General features: G+C 43.6%; 1 protein-coding gene across 3 annotated transcripts in view; it reads left to right on the top strand.

The window, feature by feature from the left end:
- Positions 1 to 27656, top strand: part of LOC110989505 (cardioacceleratory peptide receptor-like) — a 53312-nt gene that overhangs the window by 17371 nt on the left and 8285 nt on the right. The window contains exon 1 of one of the 3 annotated variants that reach the window (XM_022253941.2): positions 12075 to 12500. The exons of 1 other annotated variant lie outside the window; for it this stretch is intronic. The gene's annotated coding sequence lies outside the window, so the exon portion shown is untranslated. Of the gene's footprint in view, positions 1 to 12074; positions 12545 to 27656 lie in introns of those variants that run through there. One more of the 3 variants, XM_022253939.2, reaches the window with a different exon arrangement.

The following is a 27656-nucleotide window of genomic DNA, read 5'->3' as shown; positions in this document are numbered from 1 at the left end:
CACTATGCATATAACTGTAAAGTTGTGTTTTCTTTGGTATTTTCTGTAACAAAATGTAAAAGTGTGTTGGGAGACTGTACACCGTCCCGTTGAATACCCGAATGGTCACAATGAGTTTAGCAGACGGGGGGGGGGGTCAAGCCGTATCTGCCTTCATAAATATTTTAATTGTATCATTTCAAACAGGATTACGTAATTTTCAAACTAATGTTTGAATATCGTGGACTAGCCATCTCTCTGTTCTCTACAGAGAACAAGCGAATGCATCGGGAATGATTGGAGAAAGGTAAAATTAAAAAGTATCACAGCTGAATAAGTCTCGACGATTCCGAGTTATTTGCACAAAGATTCGGAAATTTAAAAGAAGTAACAGGAAGGATTTGGATGCAGAGAAGTGCGTAACGTATACGGAGTGGTAGAGTTAGCTCATTGAAAACACAGGCATTGAGTTTGGTACACGGTTCTACATGTTTTCGAGTGCTTCCATGTTTGGGACTCGGTGCTGGGCCCAAATAACTGCTCACCGAACACCTTAAGGTTGTTGACTCAGTGGGAAACGAGAATGGGAGCCGGACGTAACGGGCAGTAGTGGGAGGAAGCCCCTGCCTGAAACTACGCTCGATGAAAATTAAATCCAATCACTCCGCGGTCCACCACAGTGAGGCGGTATGGTGCAGGCTCTGACCAAGTGGCCCCTCTCGCAGTGGCCTCTCGGTATAACACTGTCCGTAGTGGTCGAACGAAACAAAGTGGCGCACCTGCAGAGGCGGGGAATCAAATTTGTCGTGCAGGCTGTGCCTAGAGGAGATGGGTTATTGGTAATCTTTACTCAGCCTGGACAGGTGAATTTCTTTAGGGGAGCGAGGTTGTGGGTGTGTATGTGTTAAAGGGGTGGGATTCAGTTTGTCTTATTGAGAAATCAACTAAAGCTTAATCGAACAGCAAATTGTATGCCGATCATTCTGGACGTGTGTTAGAATGTCTACACCTGTAGGTCGAACAAACTGACGTAATCTCACAAAATGGGGGAATCTGATCAAAAGAACTCCCTAAACTCTGGTTAAAAATTGGTACAAATATACTTAAAAGAGAACTCTGTTGTTTCATCCACTGCTAAACTGTAATTTAGAGAAATTCCAATAAGCAAAAATGTGGCATTGGAGTAAAATGAATCCCTCAAAAGAATGTGACGCACGCCCTCTTTGTTTACCTCTGAAATCCTTTCAGGAAATTGTGCCTTTATTCCCAAACTCTTAATTCTCAGAGAATCCTTGCCCGGGGTTCTTAAGTATTCTGGAATTAAGGAAAGGGCGTCGCCGAGTGTTAGTTAAAGTGAGAGCAGTTTTCACCTGCGTTGAGCGGTGTTCCCTTACAGCCTAAAAAATCCATACTTCGTGAGGGGTAAGTTGCGGTGTAAAAGCAATTGCACGAATTGCCCGTATAAGATTCTTTTCCTGGAAAGAAACCTGTTGCAAAAGCTGCTCAGAAAGTTTGGAGTTTGGTCGAAAGCAACTTCGTAAAACTTTCCACACTTGCATACAGAGCGTGCCAGTTGTCCTCACAAACCGACGAGGTATTACAAAAATACGCGGGAATTTGTTTAACTGGTCGGCTGTGCAGATGTTGTAGTCTGAAACGGTCGTTTTGAAATTCCCAACGGAGGTTACAAAGCATTAAAATTTACAACACAGTGGAAGTATTCTAAACTGATGGCCTAAATAATAACTGGAGCTTCCGATAAATCGATCATGCATGATCGCGCTTGGCTTCAAGACAAGCATGAGGGTTTTCAGCCATTTGTATATGTAGTCGGCGTTTGGTACCCCTCAAAAAATCGTCGTTAAGTAAGAATGCTTCATAACACGAATCACATCAAAGGAATGCTTAGAACTGTTCCACTTGTGCAAACACAGAGAACGACATTCGTTCTCCGGTCATGGTACACTTCTCGCGTATCTAATGTCGTGGAACCATTCATCTGCACTGTGTTACTTAAATGCCAAATTGAAAACGCTTAGCCTAAGCCACTTGAGCACTCTGGCGGAATTTCAGACACTCTACCCTTTTGTCAACGACGCGGTGATTGAGATCGACACACATCACCAAATATGGTCATAACTTTTTTCCAATGGGCCAACTTGGCAAAGATTTTTTTAAAATAAGTAATCCTCACCCCAGGCATACACTACTAACCTGCAAACTCGATCCCATTGGTCAGATCCTAACCTGTCACAGATCAGTCGTCCCAAGGAGGCCATCAGGAACCGGATCTTCTTGTTGACAGACATGTGCTGACTGGCGGCTGTTTGGGTTGTGACCTGGTATTACTTACACTTCCAGAGCAGGATAATGAAAGATAGTTAGAGGGGACCTCAGGGACGCATTGGCTACCATGAAACAGTCATTTAGGTTCAGGCATGACCGGGAACTGACCTGGAGACCACAATCACCTCATGGAGTAAGGGTGTGATTTGGGGGGCGGGGCTGCTCCGGGAGGTTTCAATTAATGGAATTTCTGCTAGAGAACATTCTAAGTTGCTTCATCATTTGAAGTGAACAGAAAGCACACCCCAATTCTCCTGGACCTACACTATCCGACCCCCTCTTGCACCCTAAGTCACGCCCATTTTCTTATTCCTTAACCACGTCCCGCAATCCTACAGAGAATAATACCCCCTCCTATACCTGCGCGAGCGGATATCGATTCGAACATTTCCCTGTTGAAATCGTCCAAAGATTTATGACCGGTTTGCGTTTGTCCCTCCCGGTAATTGTCCGGGCCAATATACACGACACATCCCGGCTCTTACCGTTGCCGGGATGTCCCCCCGTTGATTAGTGTAAATGCTGTTACCCTTAGTAACCGTTTTGAAGCGCTCAGTGACACATGATTGCCGGCTTGACCTGTAAATCAAGTCCGGCATCGGCGTCACGTCTCAACGGGAGGCGATTTCGTTCGGTACGTTTGGGAATTTCTGCATGCAGTAAAATTAAATGCACATTGAAGTCAGCCTTTTGAACGCTTGCTACTTGAATTTGAAAAGCGACACAACACGGAGAAGTTTTTGCTACCTAACAACAAAACAACGGCTCATCTGTATGTCGAATTTTGTTCTCTATGCTCGAACTATAGCCTATATTCTGGCCACCTTGAGAGCACCTCAGAATATACCTTTCAGTACAGATATAAACATCTTCAAAACTGCAATACAAAAACAAGTGGCAGTCTCTCCTAGGCATCCCATAACATGAAATGTAACCGTTTCAATATTGGTTTTGTTCCTAGACTTCAAATTGACTGCTGAAACGTTCGGTCTGTTGCTGGCCTTCTGTTGAAACGAACCTTCGGAATACATTAGCCCACGACAATTTTGGTTAGGCGAATGATGACGTCTGCGTGCAATTGCAGTCATTGTCTGACAGCCAATGCATCATGGTTGGCCCTCGAAATTGCTGCCCCGTGTTTATCACGCCAAAATCAAGTTTGAAAGCGCGGCCACCCCTGTCGTACGCCGTATGCCAACAGCGGCCTCTGTCGTATGGACGGTCACGTCCGGATGCTAGTCGCGACTCGTCGGCACAGGACGACATTTTCTGTCACGGATGCTCTTTCTTATCTCATGTAAAGAAAGGAATTCAGCGGTGGGAAAGGATGAACAAAAATGCTTCAGAAATGCAATGGCACGGTTTAGAGATTCGCATCTTCGATGGCAATTAAAAAAGGTTTTCAGGAGTTTGACGCTCTGGGCATTCCCCGAAAAAAATCATTATCGATACCCCTTGCAAAGTTGCTCGGCCATAGTGATAATAGATATTGGGGTGCCTGCATGGGTGTTGAGCTGCAGTTTATGTTCGGGGTTGTTTTCTGATGGTGTCACCCAGGCCTGAAGTTCCAACTTTTGGGTCATGAATTTTGATAATGGCCAACGGTACTCCAATTAATTTTGATATACTCAAAACTATTTTTCTAAAGTAGATATTACAAGGACCATAGGAATCTGTAAAATATGACATCTCATGGTTTTATGCAGGGTACTTGCTTGTGTCTTTGGTTCGGGTCAGCTGTAAAGCCACCCGCGAGGCCAGGATGAAGTAGCCCGCTGCAGCGTGACGCAGGCGGCTATTTTCCTGGCGGCCGGACATTGATTATCGATGATGATCTGCGGCCAGCTACTGAATATTCCCGGTGCCGACTCCCCTCCTCGGCCGGTGCAATAACCAAGAGATGACACCCTTCTACCTTGAATAACAACACCTCTCAATCTCATCTCGGTGACGAATGTTTTGATGGTCTGGCTTCTTAAAATACTGAAGGAAAATAAGCAAGATAGTTGTGGTTTCGTGCTCTCACTTCAAATTGGACAAAGGTTGTGCTTGTTTCACATTTTGCGACATCCCTTCGTGTTTTTTTTTCAATGGGCGATTTGGCAAAAATGAGCATGGAAATCGAACTGGGAAAAATGTGAAGTTGGCCTATTTTAGCCAACTGCAGGATTTACCCCTCTGAAATAATATTAGTATTGTCTTCATTAAAGAAAATGCCAAGGCATGTCCAAAGATCTGTTTAAAATCACCAGATTAAAATGGGTAGACCCGTTGCCATAAAATAGCTTGCCTACTTCACTTTGTCTTTTTACGACATTGCCTAACTCAATCTGTGAAGTGGCATGAAATATTATGGTTGGAGGTTTGTTGCTCAGCATAAAACCCTTAGGGTTTTGTTCCTTGCATTCGTCTTGAATTTGGGCATGTTACTGTGATGGCATTTGAATTACCTTTTCTAGAGATTGGCAGGTTTTATGGAGGCAGTTAAAGCTAACGAGAGGGCATTTTTCCCGTCAGAGAAAGACCTTGTATCCCTGGCTAAGCAAAAAGTCGAGAAGGCGTGAGACGCAGGAATCACCCTTGCAGACAGCTGTCCTACTGTAGACGCAAATACGTCATGAAATATCTTGTGCAGCTGGGTTTAAATGACGTTTTTTTCGTGTGATGTTTTGAACCACAGCGCAAGTATTTGCCGAGGCAGATTAAACGAGGCAGTTTGGAGAGAGTATAAACATCCTTGCCATAAATACAGGAAAACCCTTGGACAATCCAAGTGATTCCTCAGTGTGTGCATAGCATGCGTGTGAGGCAAGGTTTTTAAGCAGCTCGCACCAGTGTCAGTACTGTGCGAGCGCGTCTCTCGGTTGAATCATCGAGTTCGCTGCTCCAAAGGTTGATACCGCTGTGAACTAGCCGGTGGCTCCCAAGCGCAGTTCTCTCTTGGCGGTAACACCGAGGCTGATGTGCCTGAGCGCAGTCAGTCTTCTCGAGCCGTTAGCCATTACTGTCTTTCACTTCTGGGGAATACATGTATTTGCCTTTCGTCAGCAGGACGGGTCGTTTACACCTCATTCCGGTCGCGGTTCACGTGTATGGCTCCTTCAGCCGGTTTTGATACAGACCGGCCAGCAGCGAATTTTCAGTAACAGACATACAAACTTGATGGATACTGCACGTGCCCGCACATGCCACGAAGTTTGGCGAATTTCTGTGAAGTTATCAGTGGGAGACAGTGCGACAATGACTTTGTGCCTTAATATGCAAATGCCAATCCAGTTATGGACATGTTAAATATGATATCTTTAGGTTTAAGTGGTTTAACTTAACGTAGTGACAACAAAACCTTGTGAGAGTAAATCTGAATATTTGTTAAATCACTCTTTTACTCAAGGGCATTGAAATGGTATCGGGCCCTTTTTCTTACAACGTGTTAATATTTATGTGCACTTTTTTCATTACTCCTGGTCACTCTTCTGAAGCAGACTCGAATTCAATGGACTCAAAGGTGTTTAAACTTTCCAGGGGGGGCGGATCCAGGGGGCGTGGGGCGCACGCCCCGCCCTTTTTTCACCCCAAAAACTAGAAGACAAGGGGAGGGAGAAGAAAAAAGAGGGGTCATACTGCCTGAAATTGCACCACATAGCGCCTAGAATCCAATCTGATCCTAGAATCTCTTAAGTGGGCCCTAGACCCCTCACCGTAAGGGCTTTATGCTACGCGCTTGCGGGTATTATACCATTGCTACTTTAGTTCACGCCCCCAAAAATCCGTGGATGCGCCCCTGCTTTCCATCAAACCGACCCGTTGTGATTTGATATCTAACGTTATTTGACGTCAGAGTTCAAAATGCAATTGGCTTGATGTTTGTCGAAACATATTTTAATTAGCACCAGTGCGACTATAGAGGATTGCCGACAAGATCAGAGGTTTATTGATATACATGTATATAGGTAACATTTAACTGCTGTGTTTGCTAACTCTCCAGGCTTTAATTATAAGCGTGACAACATGCACAACATGTAGTCGATCAACGCGTTACCCGCGCTTTGCAGATCGGTCATAGGCCGTTAGCACTAGTAATCACAGGGTTCAACTGAGTTCTTGCCGCTACTTTGATTCATGTACCGTCTAAGATGTTAACAGGATTTGTAAAAATGTCTGTCAGTGAGAATCCGAAGGGCCTTTCCGAGGGTTTATAATTTCATCTTGGGAAAAGTGTTGAGAGGCTGGTGATGGTAACTATCGTCAAAATATGTTGATTCATTCGCAGTGAGCTTTGGTATTTATGTTAAAGATAAAGCGAAAGTGTGTGAAATATTTTATGTAAAATAGGCTGATTGTTGAAACAGCGATGACAGTGCGATCAGTTCGCATCTATGGTACATGTTGTTCGTTCGGAATGACCAAACATACTTGAAGGGGTCTGAAATGCAAACCTGGGAAGTGTACCTTTATGTCTCAGTTCATTTTTGTTTCACTATATTGAAGAGCATTTTGTTGGCCCTTGTAATTTTTGTACTGGGTTTTGTCATGTGTCAGAGCAAACTTATGACGTCATCCTTGGAAGAAATGATGCATCTGATTTTGCACCACGGCATTTTGTTGTTTTTCCTAGATTATGCATGTTGGCACAAGCAAGCAAGGAACCTTTTTATCTGAAAATTTTTTAATGAGTAAATTCTGGGTTCCCAATTCGAAGAGAAAATCCTATATAACGAACCATGCCTTCCTGGATGACATCACAGCAACATCACAGCAACACCCTCAGCTGTCCAGGAAAGCATGAAAAAATTGAATGTTTTTAAATACATTTAAATAAAAAGGGATTTCACATAGTTTTCACACGATGAAGAAAAGCATAAAGTTGAAAAAAAAACTGTGTCTCCGAAAATGTCATTGCTGCTTCTCTTTAACAGCGCAGATCTGGTAATTTTCAGAGGCGCAGCGTGAATGGGTCTTATTTCTAGAAACATAATACACGGATCATCTGACAGCGAGAAAGAAGCCGTACAAAGCCCAAGTCTCATGCTTTTTTCAGTGAGATACCAGTATGTGGTGAATGTATCTGGCCGAAAGAAGGACGCTTTCAATTCTTGCACTTACCAGAGTTGTTCTTAACCCGCTGGGAGGTTTCCCACTCGCTTCCCCAGATCATTTTATTGTTTCTCGTCTCTGTAACATTTCTTTCAACAGCCTTTGAAAGTCAGGGAATCCTACCCGGTCAACATATCTCATACCATGACTGATACTCCCCCCCGCCCGTATATATTTCCACGCCGCTTGGGTAGCCAGGTCCGACCTTAGCCGTGGAGGGAGGAATGGGCTTTCTGTCAATCGTTATTTGTAGAGTTTTAATTAAAAGTATATATGCACAGCAGCGGAACTACCGGTCCAGGCTGATAAAGAAAGTTGCCCCGGCGAGGCGCGCAGACCGTATCTCATCGCTCACGATATCTTGGCAGAAAATGAAAATGACGTCCGTGTTTTTGTTCCGTGGCTGGACGCGGCCGCTGGGCGAGCGACGGTGTCATTATGCCAGGTGGGAGTTCGTGTGACGATCCGCTCACCGCGAATTGAAAAAAAAAAAGTGCCCCAATCACACAATCCATCAGATAAGAAGTCAGGGGGTCGTGACGACCAGTTATTGTACTGCCAAGAGTCAAAGAAGCAGACATTTTGCACGGGATTACGCGTTGACGGTGAACGCTGTCTCTATCCATGGAGCTCTGTTGTACGAGAGAAAGTGCACAGCCTGACGGTACTAACATTACATCGTCAAACTGCAAACAATAATCACGCTTCTGTCCTGGTATCTGAACGCAGCTGCTCTGCCTATGTGATAGTCGTCAACTGCAACGCACAGTATGCAGTGGAAATTCAAAAACAGATAAGCAAGCTTAACAATATGAAAGTTACTTGTGGAGATAATACAGTTCTGAAGCAATATGTGCATAGATTTCTGCTGGTTTGTCTATTTGTGAGTTTGGTTTTTGTGTACGAGGGTTCTCCCTTTCTCTGTATTGGTTTCCTGCTCTCTGTAATAGGTCATGCGTTTTATTTTCCCTCTAGAGATGGTCGGCTGCCATCTGAATTGACTACTGAACGAACCAAAATCTAAGTACACGGAAAACGTGTATCAGATTTGTCGAAGAGTCAACGCCAGTCGGGTTTGTATTACACGTCCCCAATTAAATTCGAGACAGAATCAGTCGATGGTTTGCAAAAGAATGTCTTGCTTGCCCTTTGAACTGGCTAGAATTTCTCTGTTGCTGCCCAAATTAAGTAAAAAGAGAAAATGGCGGCGTAAAGCGAGAAGTGGACGCAGTTTATTGAATTGTGCGCAAGTTGCCACGGTTCAATTTCGGATCGAACGCAGCTACCGACATCCGATGTCTTCTTCGAAATGCCATGCCAAAATGTTACTCTTTGCAGGACTTTGCCGCCCGTTGCGGATGCTGTGTTTCGTTTCGTTTCATGGACACAGCCTAGCATCTTGGCCCTTCGGGGCGGCTATGTACGTAGCCAAATTATCGTGAATATACGAGAAAGAGTCAGACGTTCCGAAGTCCCGGCGTGAAAGTTCACCCGCGGCTGCTTGGTATTGTCATCACGATCTCGGGAGTATGACGTCTGTGTGAGACCCCGAGACCCTTGAAAGAGAAACGGAGATAATGTACACATTCACGAGTACAAACGCTCGGAGTCGCAGAGGCAGCGGGGAACAATCCCTGCTCACGTCATGCCAGCGTGAAGAAACTGAACGGTGTTCGACCCGTAGTACCTCCCGCCGATGCGCAGTGTAGAGTAGACCTAAACGGGGCGTGACGGGGTTTAGACTGCACGTCGAGGACGGAGTACTCGACGAGACACTCTCACCAGGAACCAGCGAAGCGATGCCCCGCTCCTCTCGTGCCAAGTTTCCTCCGCTGAGTCTATAGTGGGGGCTCGATTGCACTTCGCTAAACTCCCCGGCGACAGCTGTATTGACACGTTAAGAAGTAGGAGGCCAAACGCGCTATGGAGAATGTTAATTTCCGTCCCTGACTGTTAAAGGTTCGATTTCCCCTCCAAAATATCGCAGATACTCATTTGGTATAATATTTTACACCACTGTTTCAAGTTACAAGTGATTCACAGAGCATTCAAACAATACCAGAACACTGGCCTAAACTCTCCACTCCTCACTTATGTGAATACGTGCGCATTTGTACCAATAAATGGTGAGTGACGGAATCCATCGTCAATTTTGAATGAAGACGGTGTATCGAATGTCAACCTTGAGGCTTAGTATCGGTACATTATTTTCACAGAAGCAGGAAACGGGGTTGATAAACGAGCGCGATTAACGCAAACTGCCCACGTTTGCCGTCACTGTCAGAGTCAGTTCGTAAGTCGACCCGTCTCAAGCAAATTCAATCAGCGTTGTGCTCCCATGTTGACGGAACATACCTAAAGATGGGATCGATCTAGAGACTGCACTTCAAGGTATGATCCTATCGATTGGCCTAATCAATGGCTACAGTGAAACAAGTGGTTGAAAGACATAGCCGCAAAACGAAACAATACTCAGGAGATATCACATGATAGGCGCACTACGCGCGTCAATAGCTTGATGGCCACATCCATCGAGCAGAAATTGACATCGTATAAAGAGTATAATATTTGATATAGGTGTACTTTTCAATCAAGTTCTATCCGCATCGAGGCGATTACAAACTTAAATTTTGAAGGTTCTGGCAGCATCCGGCGCTTCCGTTGAGTATGATATGGGGCGGGAAGCCCAGTGATGATTGCTTAGCAACATAGACCTTAAAATGAAATTGAAAGTCATTGAGTTATTGTTTCGTTGGAATATATGGGTTGACCTTCTAGCATAGGTTATAATCACGCCTAGAGCCACCAATCAGTCTGGCCAGCATGAATTCACCTTCCTCAGGTAATAACTTATTCAGCACACAGTCACGTCCGCGTACAGTTCTGCACTTTACTACAGCTTTGCTAAAAAAAAAAGTCTTGCGTGCCTTTCATGGCAAAAGACACGTCTCACGTCGGCCCCCTGCCTTCCTTTTCAATTTTCCTGGCACTCTGCCAAGGTACCGCTGTGACGTTGCTTGTTTCGACTCTAAACCCATTTGGGGGTATTCTGTGGGCTCACACCTTACTGGTTCTTGAGTAGGCTACTCCAACCTCTGGCCCGTTGGGAGCACATTTTTCCTCGCTGCATGATTGGTATTCGACAGAGGAGGCAATCTTTGTCTTGACATCCACCTGACGTGTGCGACTCCCGTCTGGGCCCCACCGGCGTCTTTTTTTTTTTTGAATTCCCACCCCACCGAGTCTTTTCCATTTTACGTAAGTTTCGAAGAACGTAATGCCAGTGATGTTTGCGGTAGAAAACAGCCAGCGGTAATTGTGCGTCTTCGATGGTTGAAGCATTGATTGATCACGGTCGGTTTAGGGTGTTATGTTAGATAAAAAGTCATTTCATGTATACATGTATTTTTTTTTATTTAAGAAAGTCTTTAACTCCATCATCAACGTCAACAGTGGTAGACACTGCATATCACAACACGCCACAGTCCCGTGCGAACACTTAGTGAAATCGCCGGGCAACTACAATGCAAAATCTTGACATACCGCAAAAAATAAACGTGAGAGTTTATAAATGAATTTTTTATAGCTCAAGACAGTTACTAAGGGAATAAATAAATATGCGCTTGGCTGAGCCGCGGGCAAAGGTCTAACCATCGTCCGCTCTTCTAAGTCAAGTCAAGCACTCATCAAATGTTATTCCCATTCATACACCTTCAGCCACAAGTCCGAAAGTCAGAAAAAGGTTACTAGTTACAGAATTCCACCGATTTTGCTCGACAGTATTCATTTTTTTAGATACCCTTCTGCCCAGGTAATGGTATGTTCCTGTCGGGAAGAGTCTTATTCCTCTCTCCTTATGCGCGTATTGTGTGAGGTGGCGCAGAATCTGAAGAGCCAATCAGTGCTTTATTACTCGTTTTAAGACCGTCCACGAGACATGGTCTTGACCAGTAGAAATGGTTTAACTGTCTTAGGTATTCATGAATGATGCTAAAACTATGTCGAGCATGTTCGTTTATTCGACTCAGGTTGTTCTAAATAAATTTAATGTTGCGCACATTAATATAGACATCTACGTCATGAAAAACAGTGTTTTTGGTGAAGTTACAGTAACGTTTAATGTATTAAGTTTGTGACACGTGTTGAGAATCAGTTGTAGTGTAATTCCCCACTTTACTTTAATTAATCCATGCAATCTCTAACTTCAACTACCAACTCCAATCAGTGATGCACTGAATTATTTTTCTTTTCCGATGAGTTATCGAAAATTTCATTTTCTTATAAAATTCATTTATAGAACCTTTCTGTGGAATCCAGTTTGTTGCACAGTCAAAAATCTACGTCATAAGTTATCTGGAAGGGGAAGGGGCGTTCCCTTGTTGTCATTACTGTCAAAGAATTGACCCATCACATAAATTTATGGCAATAGCCGAACTGAATGCTGACGTACCGACCAATGCCGTTAATGTAACCGGATACCGACTGGGGCTGCCGATCTCATGACCGCCATCGATCATAGACCGTGAGGTTGTTCCAAAGCCAATGCGACATATCGAAGTCATTACCCGTGAATCTTTCCCGGTCCCTCGATGTTCCCCAAAGCACAATGACTGAAGATGCGTGATTGTCAACCCCCCCTCCCTTTCTTGCAGACGTACGTGTGTGCTGCCGTGGACTTGCGCGCAAAGAGACCACGGGCAGTTCGCGTGGCCAGCTACGTCAAAGCCAGCGCTATTGATGGGTTTCTTAATGTTCAGACGGGGGGCTCGTTGAACTCATTTGCTGCTTGGACGACGGTAATCACACAGCCCCCTTTCCGCGTTGGCTTGTCTCACACACTGAACACTATCCTCGCCGTCATTAGAAACATCATCAGGGTCTTCATCTACGCGGAGATTCACCGCGCGCTTTCAGTCTCCTGGAGCGGCCTGTTATTCGTCGAAGTTGACTACCTGACGAGGCATTCGTCATTTTTTTTAAAGGCCGGGTTGGTTCGGAGGCGCATGTTTAACATACAGCGATGATTGAAGGAAAGGGTTACACGTGCCTTGTCCGGCTTGGCGGGAAGTGATGGGATACATGTAAGTTTCTTCGTTCCTTCGACTGCACGTTGGAAGGAAGGGAGGTAAGAGTGATACCAGTTTGATAGTAATAAACCTGTCCTGCAGCCACGCCGTCAAAGCAGTTTCGTTTTTGCAAAATCTTGAATATCGTGAAAGCCCCAACCTGTGATATTTATTTTATAAATATTAGAAAACGACATACAAGAACGAGACGCTTGAAAGCAGAAGCTTCATTCGAAGGCAAATAGCGATCTAAAATAAATGTCTGCATCAGAAGACATGTTGCTATACGCATTTCGTCTTCTGTTGTAACTACCCGCCCAAACAATTCGATGTCAAATCCGCCCAAACCGGTTTTTCCCCTATAAAATGTAATTGCCCAGATGCAAAGGAGAGTCAAATGTTGGATGAGACGCATATTCCTCGAAGAATTTTTATTTCAGAACATGCCAGAGTAGAAGGACAGTTTGCTAAACGAAAACATTTTTTCCGAGTTTTTGTTTTAAACTGGAGATAAATTGCGGTTCATGGACAGATTATCTTTTTGGTCAGCATAGAGACAGACGCCTGCTGTGCCAATTTTGTGGATGTGGCGGACAGAGCGTTTTCTGGCTTGACTGTCCAGACCAGAATAGTTTTGTCCTTGTAGACTCTTGAAGGCTGAGTGCGTCTGCACGCGACAGGATTGAGCAACGTATTATGGTAAATGCCAACCTGAGGTTAAATAGAGTTTGTTGTGTTGCACTTGCTTCAAGGAACAAAGTATTTTTTCCTGTCAACACCTCTATCGTGTGTGCGTTTTGTCACTATGCAAGCAGTTCCAATTTTGTTTTAAGTGCGTAACCAGATCCAGTGTTAGACTCAGATTGTAGAACGTTCGTTTGAAGTACGTCAGAGAAAGGAATTTTGACCTTTTTACGTTGGCAAATTTGGTATATGCAGTATAATTAAACTTTTGATCGGACACGACTTAAAATCGAAACTAGATCTCATATCGCCCTCTCAGGATGGTTAGAAGTAGGAATTCGAGGTACCAGCAAGTGTCAGTCATCGAGAGAGGGAAACCTTTGGTTTTTTTTTCGTTTCTTTCAGAGAATTCGAAATGTTATGAACTGCATTTCTTTGGCTGTTCCGCGAGAATGGGGAAAAATGGGCCTTCAAAACGTGATATGTGATTTTCGGGGGTAAATCCTGAAATAAAAATAAATAAAGATGATGAATTTGTAGAATCCCTCGTGATTGTTTGTGAAATTTAAATTTATAATGTTTTTTCTTACTATTTTCATAACATGACGGCCATGCAAAGGCAAGCTGGCGCATATATATTGTAGATCTGATTCCTCCAGTTGGCGCCATTTTCGAACCATTTTTCATCAGGATTAAAAGTTGTTTTTTTTGCCCGAGAAAAACAGGAGGCGCCCAGGGAGATTACATGATTTTTCAACTTAATGGATTACTTCAGTGCCGGGTACGGAAGACGTTGTGCCCATGAGATGAGAGAAGCACGAAGGAATCGCTCCGGGATGGTATTATCATTCAGCCAATCAGGGTCCATGTGGAAAGCTTACCGGTCACGTGATACTCTGTTGAGTAGCCTCTGCCCGAGGATACTTTTCTTGTTTCAATAACCCTACCTGTTACTTCATACCCTCTGGAAAAATACCACTCCCCCGTTATTTGTGGAATAGCCTCTACAGTCGTTTCGGAAAGACTCGCACGTACCAATAAGGGTGTGTGAAGACGCCATTTTAATACCTACATTAGGTATTTGATGATGGTACCAAAAATAACGGTCACATTTATTCCATTTAGTCCTTCCTCGGCTACACAGAATTTTACCTTAAAGGTGAAAGGACAAGCGAGAAAAATGAAATTTATATCAAAAGATCTATAAAAAGTTCGTTTTTATCCAAACAATGTTGAATCTGGTCTTCAAGTTATTTCAACTCGTAATTGTTTACTAGAATACTGTGGATTATGATCGACTCATAGAAGTGTAAATATCTTCTTCTATTCCAAGATATACATACCGTTTCCAGCTGTTTTTTAAAGCGTTACAACGAGGTAAAAACTACACTCAAGTCTTGTAAGAGTACATTTGATTTACCTGACATTTAACCCGGTCATACATCATCTGATAAAATGTCGCTATTTTTGAAGCTGTCCGTTGGTTTGTACCGAAAACAAACAATTTAAATCGAAACACTGCACAGGACATGTTACAAAAAATTCAAACGAAAACGGATGGTCATTTGTTCCTACGATAAATGCCCAATTTTCCGGCTCAATCATGGTCCTTTATTCCTTAGTAGTTAATCTTCAATGGGCATCTATGCAGTTTCTTTAAGTTTGTATACAGGCAATCGGAGCGTAGCATCAGTCGATACCTCCAATCGTTACGATCCTTCCTTCTTTCCCCGAGGAGTTTCCCTCTTGCCGTGCAAACACATCCATAGATCAATGAGAGAAACCCGCACGAGAGTGTTAGATTTCCTCCCCTATTATATTCTTGTTTTTTCCCCGCACAAGAGATCTTCGTTAAAAAACCGAGGGGTCCCATCGAATGTATTGCCGACCGTATTTGCAGGATATCCGTTTCCCTCTTTATGGAGACCTTAACGTGCTTTTATCTGAAATTCATAAATACTTCAGATAGTTTACCCTTTCTTATTGGTCAAGAGCCCATCACATGGCCGGTATTAAACAGCTGATAAAACACCAGCCAGCTGCTGCAAAATTGGCCTCTGAACAGTGTTTGTACGTTTATTTCTACACTGCAATGCATCACCTGCAGGGGTGACGTACTTCGAAAAAAAGTGTATTTATTTAACTTTACGCTGAACTATTCCTCAGAAAGTAGATGGGTTTTGAAACCCAGGGAGATTGGTAGTACGAGAATTATTATGTTTAAAACCATTCTAAATGAATAGTTATTTAAACCTTTAAAGGAGAGCAACGAACTTAAAACCTCTTGATCAAGCTGGAAAAGTTGATATGTAAGCACGAGCGCGCGAAAGCACGAAAATATGACTGGTTTTGTTGTACCTCCTGGTCGAAAATAAATTACGGAATACTCAAAGTCATTTTTTAAAATTCACAGTTGTCAGGATAAATTCCATTGTCTATCGCATATCCATGTACGATGTAGAAGTGTTGCTTTTCGTTGAATAATTCATTGTTTATTTCAGGCGCAAACCAATTTCGTACTGTGCTTTCTTTTTTTTTCTTTTTTTTTGCCACGAACTGGCCCTCCGGATAAACAGTGGCAATGATGGCCATTTTAGTCTGGCCGACGGTCTCGATTTGTATTATTTAAATCATCTTTATTGCGTTAGGGCAGACACAAGTCATTAATTTTGATAGTGGCCTGTAGATTGGGGAAAAGCAAACAAAATGGGGAAAGTGTAAAATTTAGGTACGAAAATTTCGAGGTTGTGAAGAATCATATTTGTATTTATGAATGGATAATAGCGATTATCACCACCCTAAACCAAACCGGTTTTAAACATTTTGTTGAATTCCGGCCAAGTACATATTTACTCCTTGAGTAAAATGCTTCATTGTGATAGATTTTTTTCTGTAGCATTGATAAATAGTTACCAATATAGCATCGAACCGACCAACGAGAGCCGTAGATTACAACGGGAACCGTTATTTGTTATGGCAATTTTTTTATAGCGTAACCAACACCACGAAGTAGCTTCAACTGCACTTGCGTGCTACTTCGTGAAAACAATTGCGGTTTACAACAATTTCGGTTTCACGAAGTAGCACTCAAGTGTGCGCGCGCACATCGTACACTGATCATAATCGAACGATTTTCGTTTTCACGAAGTAGCACTCGTGTATCTTGTCAATATAGCATGTATAAAAACGGTTTGAAAGATCTGAAATGATTTGATTCACCCGTAAATATGTGACTTAACTAGAAGATGATCTTTAAAACTCGTTTTAACTGTTTAAATTAAGGAAAAAGTCAATTCCTTACAACGACAACTCACGGAGTTCGTGCCATACGTGCTGAGTGCTACTTCGTGCAAATGAAAATGACACATTTCTGTGAAATACGCGCTGAAGCAGCGCACACACCTTTGGATGGTTACTACTTCGTGGTGTTGGTGACGATAGGGGCATTTGCACTTTGTCAGCGGTCATGGTTTTATTCGTGCGCTCTACATCACTCAGAATTTGCCGTTGCACGCTTTTACGGATGAGCTTTCACCCCCGTAGCATTTTTCAGGTCGGTGGCTTTAATGTTTGTTTAAATTGTTTGAGTGGAAACGGCGTACCTTTTTACATTAGCATGTTTTGGCATTGTCAGATACGGAGTCAGTTGTGTATGCGTAGGTATCGTTTGGATACTCATCTTAAAAGGGAAAAAAAACGGGGAAATGTAATTCCTTGATTCTGTTGTCGTTAAGGTCGCGCTCAGATTACATTGGAGTTGATTAAGTACTGCGGACTTTGTACACTAAAAATAGAGAACTGCTGTTCTCATGACACAAAGAAACTGATTCAACAGTCCAGCCAGCTCAGTTAGTCGGTGTTTTCATAGCAAGTAAAACAGTGATTCCTACATGAACGAGTTTGAAACTACTCTTCATTTCATGACACATATTTGACTATACTTTTTTAATACTTTACGGATTCAGGAATTTTTGGGTACAGTTATGATGTAAGAATTTCCAAATTGTAACCACACCTAGCTGCAGAAGTATTGTTGAAATTAAAGCGTGATTCGTTGTTCATTTTTTCCACTTCTCGAGAACAGAAAGAGCTGGAGGTCTTTGTTTTTCCCTGTCACGTTGTACATTTTTTGGTTATTTCGTGAAAACGTACACACATGAAAAACTTGTTTCTCTTGTTACATTTCAAGACTCGCGCTCATTTTTTTGGTTCATTACCGTTCGCGCCGCATGGATAAACTCGCATCCTCACTGTGGAGATCGAGTTTTGTGTCAAATGTTTGTTTATAGTTAATATCAAACTAAACAACATTCTTCTTTGAAAATATTTCTTTGAATCAAATTTGGTAAAAAAGGCTGGAAAAGTTTAGATCCAAAAATGACTGATTTTCCAGGTTTATGCCACTTCATGAGAACACCGACGAGTTGGCGGATGTTGCAATATGCACTGCGTGACTGAGCATAGCAACACGCAAGGTATAATTCAAAAGAAAAGTTACATTGAGTTTGAACGCTTTGGATGTTGATTGGAGCCTGTCCCTGGCGTCACATAAGCTATAGTGCATAGTACAATGGGCGTTCACAGACAGAAATGTGCCCTAGATTTCTGCCTACCGGTGTTCGCTGATTGATGAGTATTTCTTTTGAACGGCATGCTTTAACCAGAGTGATCTATTTTGTGTCACGTCCAAAGACAAAATGAGGACGTCTGTTCAGACACAAGTTATTGGATCGGGGGAAGATGGGGATTTTATGCAATTGAGGTCTGTAAATATCGACCAGCGTCACAAAGTTGAGGTTTTGGAATCTGTGACTAAGATTGGAACTCTATTCCTATACACTTACTGCAAAAACTGAAGACGGCGTTTAAGACTGAGTGGCGTCTGTACTAGATGAGTGATTCTGTGCCCCCAAACCGTAGGTTTCATGCAGAGCTGAAACGGCTTTTCAGGATATGTTGAGCAGACACATTAAAGGAAGACTCTAAATCTTTAATCATGTAAACTAATATTGTGATGTGAAGGTGCAAGTAGGCCTATCATGTGGACGCATGCTAGTACTACGAGCACCACTTGACGTGGATAAGAACTGTTGGTTCCAGAGGTCGGTCGCGTCGTCAGACGAACGGCTAGCTTTAGAAATACACTGTTTCAAATGCCCCTCGTAATAAGCGCCAGTTCTTACTCTCGATTTTTTTTCTCTGTTGACTGAATGGTCTTTTGAATCATAGGTATGGCGTTTCCGATTACAGTATGCGAGACAGACTTAACTAACCGTTCCATAAAACAAATCTTTTTCGAGAACACTGCCGTGGTGCCCGGCTTGCATTTTAATGGATCGACTTCCTAAAAAAGCAAATGACACAGCACAGACTGGCGGTAAAACTTAACGCGCAGACTTCATACTTCACCTTGCCTTCACCGGAAATCTACTTTGTCGAAACTTCATTGTTTACTTAGAAAAGGAGGTGGACGGTTAACAAAGCGTGGCAATCAGTTTTTCACTTGAGGAAATTTGAGTGAAAACACATCCAGGTTTCAACTCCACGATTGTCATGTGAGTTAACATTTAGGAGGTAACTGCAGCAAATCACCATTGAGCGCTTCCGACAAGACCTCACGCTGACTTGTCCACCTCGCTTTGAAGGCGCGGGTACAAGGATTCGCTGTCCTGATGTGAACTTTTGAGCGCAACATGCAAAGTGGCAAACGGAAGACAAACCATTCTCAGACACTCGGTCAAACAGTCGCGGGAATGTAGCCTCCTTCGGGCTGTCCCATGTGTTGCTTTGTTAAAGTTTGACAAGAGGTGGTTCAGCTTCTCCCGACTCACACTCTTCCGTGTCCCCCGGGGGTCAGGCGATTGCAGTGGCGCGATGCTACAATCTTGGAACATTATATTTGACGGGTCGACCAAGTTTTCTCAGCAATTCATGAGCTGTCTCGGGAGAAATCCACGCTCGAAGTGAGCTGCGGTCAGGCAACATCGTTGAATGGGGTCTTGCTGTAAAGATCTCTTGCAACGGTTCCAGCGTAATATCCCGCAAGCCTTGTTTTCATAAAAAATGATCTGCATTTCGCCTGAGGTTTGAAAAATCGAGTATTCTAAGAAAGGTAAAATTTCCTACCTTGAGGACTGATAATATTTCCGTGCTATGAAATCTTTCCCTTTAGTTAAATGAGTAAGCCTGTATGAACGTTAATAACGTGTGACTTACAGCAATCATTATACGAGATGAACGGGGCGGTGTCGACTTTCTATCGCATGTGTATCATAGAAAGGAACAGAAAGAAGATTTGCACATCTCTTTGTATAGCTCCCAAAATCGGATTAAAGGCTGTTGTAATTCGGCACGGTTGTTTTCTTTTTATTACCGGCTTATCTCAAGATCATATTTTTCCACCTGTTCTAGAATTTCAAACATCTCATAGATTTATCATTTAATTTTATCGGCGTACCACTGACCACGCTTTTTTTTAAGATTTAATACCAAAAAATAATCAAATAGATCTCATCGGAGACTTACTCAAGCCTTCTGAGCCATTTTAATCTAATCCCTCATATCTAAGGTAATTAGATTACAGTCTGTGGTTAGCAGGTCTTAGCGCATTGGCGTTATTAATTTCTGCGTCGATTTAGATACAATGTCACCCCGTGGGGCCATATGGTGTTTTTGTCCTAGTGTATTAGGTGGTTTCTTCCAGCCCTTTTCGAAACCGTCTGATGTGTTGAACTGTGGAATATAATTTACTAGAAGTCTTTCCGTCTTGCTGGGAACTGAAAGGGGAGGAGTGGGTATTTTGATACCGGTACCATGCAATTGCTGAAGTAACTTCAAAGAGCAGTGTAGTGTTGGTTAGCGCCGTGAACTTTGCAGATTAAAATGAGCACAGGCCTACAAGACTAAAATGCCAACTGTTTTTAAAGTGAATTTGTCCGCATTATAAAGATACCATTATGCCATAGGTGTAGAGTTGGACGACGGTTTATGGACAACAATAACCTCTGGTTCAATACATCTTGCTATGCATGGTATTTAATGTACAATGAGTCTGTGTAGCCTCATGGCACATCTGCATAAAGGTATACAAGGGTCATGCATGTACGGTGGCCTAGGGTCCTTATGTGCTTGGACAGTACATCCCTCCCAACTTTAGGTGCTTTGCACGTCTTTAATATCGAATAAAATAGTGAATTTAGAAGGCATTTTAATTAAGAAAACCTTACAGCCGCAGAATTATTGCTTCTTGAGCGGTATTGATGTGAGTTATTTGGGTTGTGACCCATTTCCGAACAATTACTGAAATATAACTAATTTAAACATATATACAATGAGTCATTATGTAAACTGGGTTTGGACCATGAATACTTGTCCCTTCTCCCTTCTTTTTTTGGTTTGTTTTGTTTTGGTGTTACATTTACATGCACAAAAACAGTAGAGTACATAAACTTCGTACATGTAGTTTGAGCGAACAAGCTTTGACATAAATAGAGGGGGAAAGTGGTGTTCTCAGGCGGTGTTTCCCGGGTAGTGTCCGTAGGTTCAGGCGTGTCCCCAGTATCTTGTGGGAGTGTTTTGAAGAATGAGGAATTCCGAGTGATTTGTTGTCCTTCGTGTTCAACTGTTATCATGGGACCCTTGATGCCGACGACCTTGTACGGGGGTGGGTTGTAGGGGGTTTGTTGCTTTCCAATGAAACCATTGCGTTTCACCAGGACTGGGTAACCGCAGTTTATGGTGTCTGTCTCTTGGTCAGGTATTTTTCAGCATTTTGCTTCATCGGGTATTTCTTGAGTTTGTCGCGATCGCGCAACTCTCGATCAGAGTCGCTTTTATTGGTGCTTCCTTCTGGGATGCATGTGCGAATGTTGCGGCCGAATACGAGTGTTGCAGGTGGAGATCTGGTAGTCGCGTGTGGCGTTGCGCGATAGTTTCGTAGAAGCTTAGGGTCTATGTAGTTCTTGCCTCCACGGTTTGTGTTCTGCGTGTGCGATGCGATAAGCTTTTTTGAGAGTTCGCATGAACCGTTTCTAGGCATTTGCTCTTGGCCATTGGGGTGTTATGCATCGATGCTTGAAACCGAGATAGGCCGCGAATTTCTTGAAGTCTTCACTGCCGAATGGCGGGCCGTTATCAGTGCGGACAGTATGTGAAACTCCAAACTGTGAGAATATGGCATCCCTGAGTTTGGGGATGACGACCGTTGCAGACGTGGTTGTAACAGTTTCAACGACAGGATAGCGGCTGTAGTAGTCTGTCACAACAAAGAGATGTTCACCGGAAGGTAAGTCAGCAAAGTCTATGCTTACTTGCAGCCATGGTGCAGCAGGCAATGCAGACATTTACAGGGGTTCGCGTAGTGTGCTGGGTGATGTTGCTTGGCAGGAAACGCAGTGGTTAATTTTATGTTTGACCAGCCGATCAATGCCAGGGAACCAGACTTGTTCCCTCAGCAACTGCTTATTTTTCTCGATGCTCTGATGTCTTTCATGAACTAGGTCAATTATTTGGCCTTGGCACAACATGGGAATGACAATACAATGTCCCCACATGACCAGTTTGTTGCTCGGGACCACTGTAAGTTCGTCATGCATCCTGTGAAGACTTTATTGTGTGCTATTTGTCTTTAGATTGGGTGCCTGCTTGACAGCTTTCCAAGCGTTGTTTCTCAAGGCCGTAATGCATAGCTGTAATGCACAGTCGATTTCAGTTGCACTTTCCAAGTCCCTTAATGGGAATTGCGTTGTTTGTGGCATAGTGGACTTGTTGTTCCGTCATTTTCTCCTCGTGGCTTTCTGGTTTGTTCGATGGAAGAGGGAGCCTGGAGAGGTAGTCAGCCGGGTTAAGCTTACCAGGCTTGTACACACCTTGGAACCTGTATTCTTGTAGCTTGAGGATCCAGCGTTCAGTTCTCACAGGCGGCTTGCTGTGGGGATTGTTGAACAATGTCACAAGTGGTTGTGATCGGAATATGATCTCATAGTTCAGTGTTGCCGCATAGGTACAGATGATAGTGCAACGTTCCCCACGTGGCTGAGAGCGCCTCGCGTTGAGCGACCTGCTTGCCATAGTAACAATAGACTGGTTTCCATCTTTGTCAGTCTGAGCGAGGATTGCCCCTAGACCAACGGGGCTTGTATCTATAATCAACTGAGTGGCTTTATCTGGGTCGTAGTATGCTGTGGAGCAGCTGGTTGCATGACGTTGTTTGATTTCGCGAACTGCATTGTTGTGTTGCTTTGTCAACGTCCAGTCAGTGGACTCGCGTGTGAGGTCCAGTAGCGGTGCTGAAATCATCGCAAGATCGGGGATGAATCTGCTGCAGTATGTCACGAGGCCAAGCTGCGTACCTCGCTGACAGTTTGAGGGTCAGTGGCATTGAGGATCGCCTTGACTTTTTGAGGTCTGGCGAAACGCCCTGTGCACTGAATGTGTGTCCGAAGAACTCAATGCTGTCGCCATTGAACTCACATTTCGCTTTGGTTAGTGTGAGGTTGCGGTCCTTCATCCTCTGTCAGCATGCATGGAGTCTGTCGTTCATCTCCTCTTGCGAGCGTGCAAATACCAGGATGTCATCACTGATATTGATAACACTGTCAAGTCTTTGGAGTGATGACTGTATGAGGTTCTGGAAAACCTCTGCAGCCGATGTGACTCCGAAATGTAGTCGCTTATATCGGAACAGTCCGACGTGAGTGGAGAACACGGTTATGTACCGCGACTCCTCAGCGAGCTCAACTTGGTGGTATTCTGCATTCAAGTCCAGCTTTGAGAAGACTTTGGGTCCACTGACTTTTGCGATTATGCCCTCAATTGTAGGCTTTACATGGCGTTCGCGTTGGACTGCCTTGTCTGCGGCTCGCATGTCTACACAGATGCGAATTTGGTCAGGGCTCTTGGGTTTTCGGGACAACGTGAATAGGCCTAGGTGAAACCCATGGTGTAGGTGCATCACTAAGGAGTCGCTGTAATTCCTTTTCCGTTTGTTTACGCACGTGAAAAGGAATTCTACGGTGACTGATTTCACGGACTCATCGACGTGGAGCCTGCATTTAGTGTTCTTCAATTTGCCAATTCCTTCGAAGCGGTCTGCGTAATTGGTTAGAATGTCTGGCTCGCTTTGCTGTGCTTTGCTTCGATATGTACGATACCACGAGCCTGGGCTGTGCTGTAACTAAGCAGTGTATCACAGTCCCCGTCTATAACAAAGAATGTGGCTTATGTTGTGGCGCCCGCCCTTGAACAAAGCAGGTGCTTCAAACGTGCCCGCGATTTGCAGAGGCTCGTAATTGTTGTAGGCCTATGTGTTCAAACGGGTGTGAGTTGGCGTTGCGAGTGTTGCCCGTTGCATGTCGCACGACTCATGACGTTAACAGAGGCTCCAGTGTCAACTGTGACGTTCATGTGAGAGCCACACGTGTTAATGTTAACTCGCGGGTGTGTTTTCAAATTTGCCCGGTGGATACCGAATAGGTACTCCTCTTCGTCGTCGGAACTAATTCAACATTTGCGACTAGCTTGTGTTTCCTTGAGCGCAGGCTGGGATCAGTTTTGTGCTGTTTTGCAATTTTTACAGACTTTCTCAAAATGGTCTTGTTTACCACATTTTGAGCATTTATGTCCCTTTGCTGGACACGGCTGGTTCATGTGGAGATACGATCCGCCACAGTAAAAACGTGCGCGTGCGTGTTTTTGGCTTTGCGCCATGTCGGGTAGACTTCTTAAAGCTGCACTTTTGCTTGACAACTTTATTGACAGCTGTCTGTGAACAAAGCACAACAAAGCAGTAAGAGCAGGTCCAGAACGCTGTAGCCACACAGCTATTTGAAGTTTAAATTTTTGTCAGGAGAATGACGACTCAACTCAAACGAACTGAGTCACAAGAGGGTAGAGCCCCTTTTGAGTAACAAAACGTTTTACCAAGTAACTGGTATTCAACCTGTTAGTATTGATCATGTCAAACTAAGTTCCAAGAAAAGAGCCATTCTGATGCCGTTTAATTTTTATAGTTCAGCAAGATTCTTTTTAGAAATGCTTCTAACAGAGTGAGGAAAATTGGACAAAATTTGTTTGGAGGTAGCTCAATGCACTTATCAACAGGAAGGAGAGGAAGACTGGGAAATTATTGTGTGTGTTTTTTTCTTCCTTTTTTGTGTGTTAAATATGAGTATTTTATGCAGAGTAGTTGGCAGTGTCGCGGCGTACTGCCGTCCTGCTTCAAGATACAGACGTTCATGTCACTTATGAATCTCTCGGTATTTTTTTCTCTTCATGAATGTTTGCGTGGTGTTGCACTACGCATCCCTGTTAGCCCTGGGGTCTCCTTTGCAAGAATAACCGGGGGAATCATAATAAATCCTTCTCAAATTTACTGCACTTCACGGCGAGAGTATTTCCTCTCAAGGCGAAATAATTCACACTCTGACACGTGAGAGTTCGACGATTATCGGCCTCGCTGAGCAGTTCCGAGCTGAAATCGATCACATCTGAACACATCGGCAAGACTGTCGACCAGAGGAATCACAAGTTAGTGGCACAGCGACAAACGAAGCGCAACACTCAACCCTAGGCTATACTGTTGTATTGCTCAATCTCTTTAAAAAACAGTGTAGTTGCCTCTGGTCTGTGGACTATGCTTGTAAGGGGGATGTAGCTAGCAAAGGCCGTCCTGCTCTGGGTGGCATGATTACGACAGCGTATCGAGTCCTGTGTCGATCTCTAGTGAGTTGCTGGAGACATGTATAATGAGCGCCCTGGTATAGATACCGCCTGTTGCAGGGTAATACACCAAGAGTACGGGCAGCGTGTAGTGTGAGGTTGTGGTCGTGTAAAGTATCCCTGTTCTGTTCAAGAAAAACCAGACTTCTAAATTTCAAATCACCTTAGTACCTGCACACATGGTTTAGTCGATTTCCCCTTTGTCTCTGTTTAAAGGAGGTATAAATTTGGGTCCAAGCAAACGTCATTAAAGAGTATAAAAAGGCAACTATTTTCAACCGAAACATATCCTGCCAAAATGCTTTGCTTTTAAGAGCAACTTAAAGTTATGAGGGGCGTACAGGAGGTTTCAGAGAAATGTTATCTCTAGGCTTTTGCTTGTACACAAATTTTGAGATATCCAATCCAGACGGTGACTTTTGACGGGGAGTTACTGCGGCATACACTCTGGCACACATAGAGACACAAATGGAAGGAAATCGGCAAAGGGGGGAAGAAACGGGGGAGAGTTGACTGCCAAATCCCCAAAGGAAACATTATCGCAACTGCAGAGCAACGGACACAATTAGAGACTCGCTGAGCGGGCTGCATCTTAGGTGTCCTCCATCAGTGGAATTGGTTCATCTTTCAACGTTCTCGCGTCGGCCGGGGAATTATGAGCGCACATTAACCTACATGTTCGGCGTGTCGGGGGGGGGGAAATGAAACACCGGCCGTGCCTTCAATTTTCCCCCTATTTGACAACGAGTGGACCGCGTCTTGTTTAGGTGCGACGTTTCCGATGCAGTGGAGGTGAAAATTGAGAAATCAAGACCGGCTCGGGGCACTCGAACGAAACTGGTTGAAGTTGGTCCCCGAGGAAGTAGTCTTTTAACAGAAGTCCCTCAACTGCAGTTGAGATTGTGTGAAAAAGGACACCTTCAGATTAGAATCTGGAGGGAAAAAATTATACTGTGAACCAAGGCAAAAGGGGACCGGTGTCTGTATAAAAATAGCAAATTAGATATTCGGTGGAGGAAGAAGGAGCAATATTTTATCATAAGGACTAGGCCTATTTTACCGCACAGTGCGACATCTCGACAACTCAAACGTCTTGAAACACCATACAATTCCATGTGTTTTTGGAAGTTATTCCCCAGGAGCTAAGAAATGACGGTCTTCGTTCTTTTATGGGAAACTGTCCCTTTGTAACAACTCTATTCGGGGGTGTTGAAAATCTGGTGCTCGTCTTTCAATCCTTCAACAGTGGCAGGGGTTCCAATCCACCTTAAACCTCACTGGTTTTTCTCCAGAACCCCAGGAATTCTTCAAGAAACCCGCTTCACTGAAAAGATGTTCTTGTGCAGCACTTGACAAACTAAATGTTTATATATACAATTTTGATTTTGACAAGATTGTTCGAGCGTGACGCTGCTTTTCAGTGGTGCCCTGACCTGTTTGACAAGAGACAAAATACACAAGTGGAGAATGGACTATAGAATATTGTAAAATATAATAAAATACGGTGGAGTAAATTAAGTCATAATGAAATGGAATTTGTTGCACATTCCAACCCAACAAGTGTTTTAGACGAAAATAATATTTCTGTCTGATAAGTATTCAGGAACTACATTATGTGTGAGTTATATTTCATTGAGGAAACAGTCATACCTGTTTGAAAATAATGTCATATTTGCTCGATATCGGCTGCGCTCACGTAGTGTGCAACGCCAATGAATAATGTGCTTGTTTAGGAATAAATGCCAGGAACTTGTGAAGTAGAGACGATGGGGCATCCTCAGCCACTCACTGTGCGACGTATAGTGCTGGCTCTCTGTGAACTGAAAAATAAATGGATGACCTTGGTTGTACTTTCGAAAATGTTAATTAGGCCGTATGGGCTATTTGTATCAGTCTATTACGTACACGTTACAGGCATGCACAAAATACTAATGCGACAGTTTTTCTGTGTTCGATTATTCAGACATTCATCTGTGGACTGTGCTGTGGGCAGAGGTCCTTTGATTTTGTTTTCTGTCTCTCTTGTGAGTTGAAGAAGCCTGAGGCACTCTTTTTTCTTCTATACTCGATAGCTCTGAGGCCAGACCGAGACGAGAATAGCACATCACTGCAGCAAAACAATCATGTTGACAATCTTTCTTTGCGCCGTCCAACAGAATCACCAAGTCTTAAACTAAGCGGCTTATACAAATGTCTGCATTTGGGATGGTCTTGTTGGCGTCATTTCATTCAGAATATCAAATATTCCTTCAAAAAATAAGCAAAACAAATAACTCGCCCCACAAAACAAATTTTGAAGATTTATGGAAATGGGGTGCCAAATGCCTTAACATTCCTTTCGCCCAGCGGCTTTGGGATTGTTGTTTACACGTTGACCTCATCCGATGCAACCCGGTAACGCGATCCGCGGCCATCTGCAGGAAAGAAATAACGCAAAGTTCCGTCACTTGTTCGATTTCCGCACGTCTGCTGTATGCCCCCTTGGGGTGAAATAAACGCTCGCGTGCTACCGCAAACTTAACAGCAAATCGTAGAGACGCCAGTCAGTGGCTGGACCGGGTCCCTCTTGCCTCATCTCTAGGAATGGGGAAATTTCTGCAACACTTGCATGTATATCCCCGGCCACTTGTCGTTTTGTCTGATAGTGTGGGTAATGACCCAGTCACTGTCTGACCGGCGACAAAGCGTTCCTATGGTTACTTTGGTAACCAATTTGATACCAATTTCGAAATTTAGAAGCTCGATGTAGCCCTACGAACTTTCTCAGTC

Source organism: Acanthaster planci, linkage group LG05, assembly GCF_054643075.1.
Source record: "Acanthaster planci isolate LZ-2023a linkage group LG05, COTS_SCS, whole genome shotgun sequence".
NCBI lineage: Eukaryota > Metazoa > Echinodermata > Asteroidea > Valvatida > Acanthasteridae > Acanthaster > Acanthaster planci.
Note: the sequence above shows the minus strand (reverse complement) of the source record. Positions and strands in the feature narration are given on the sequence as shown.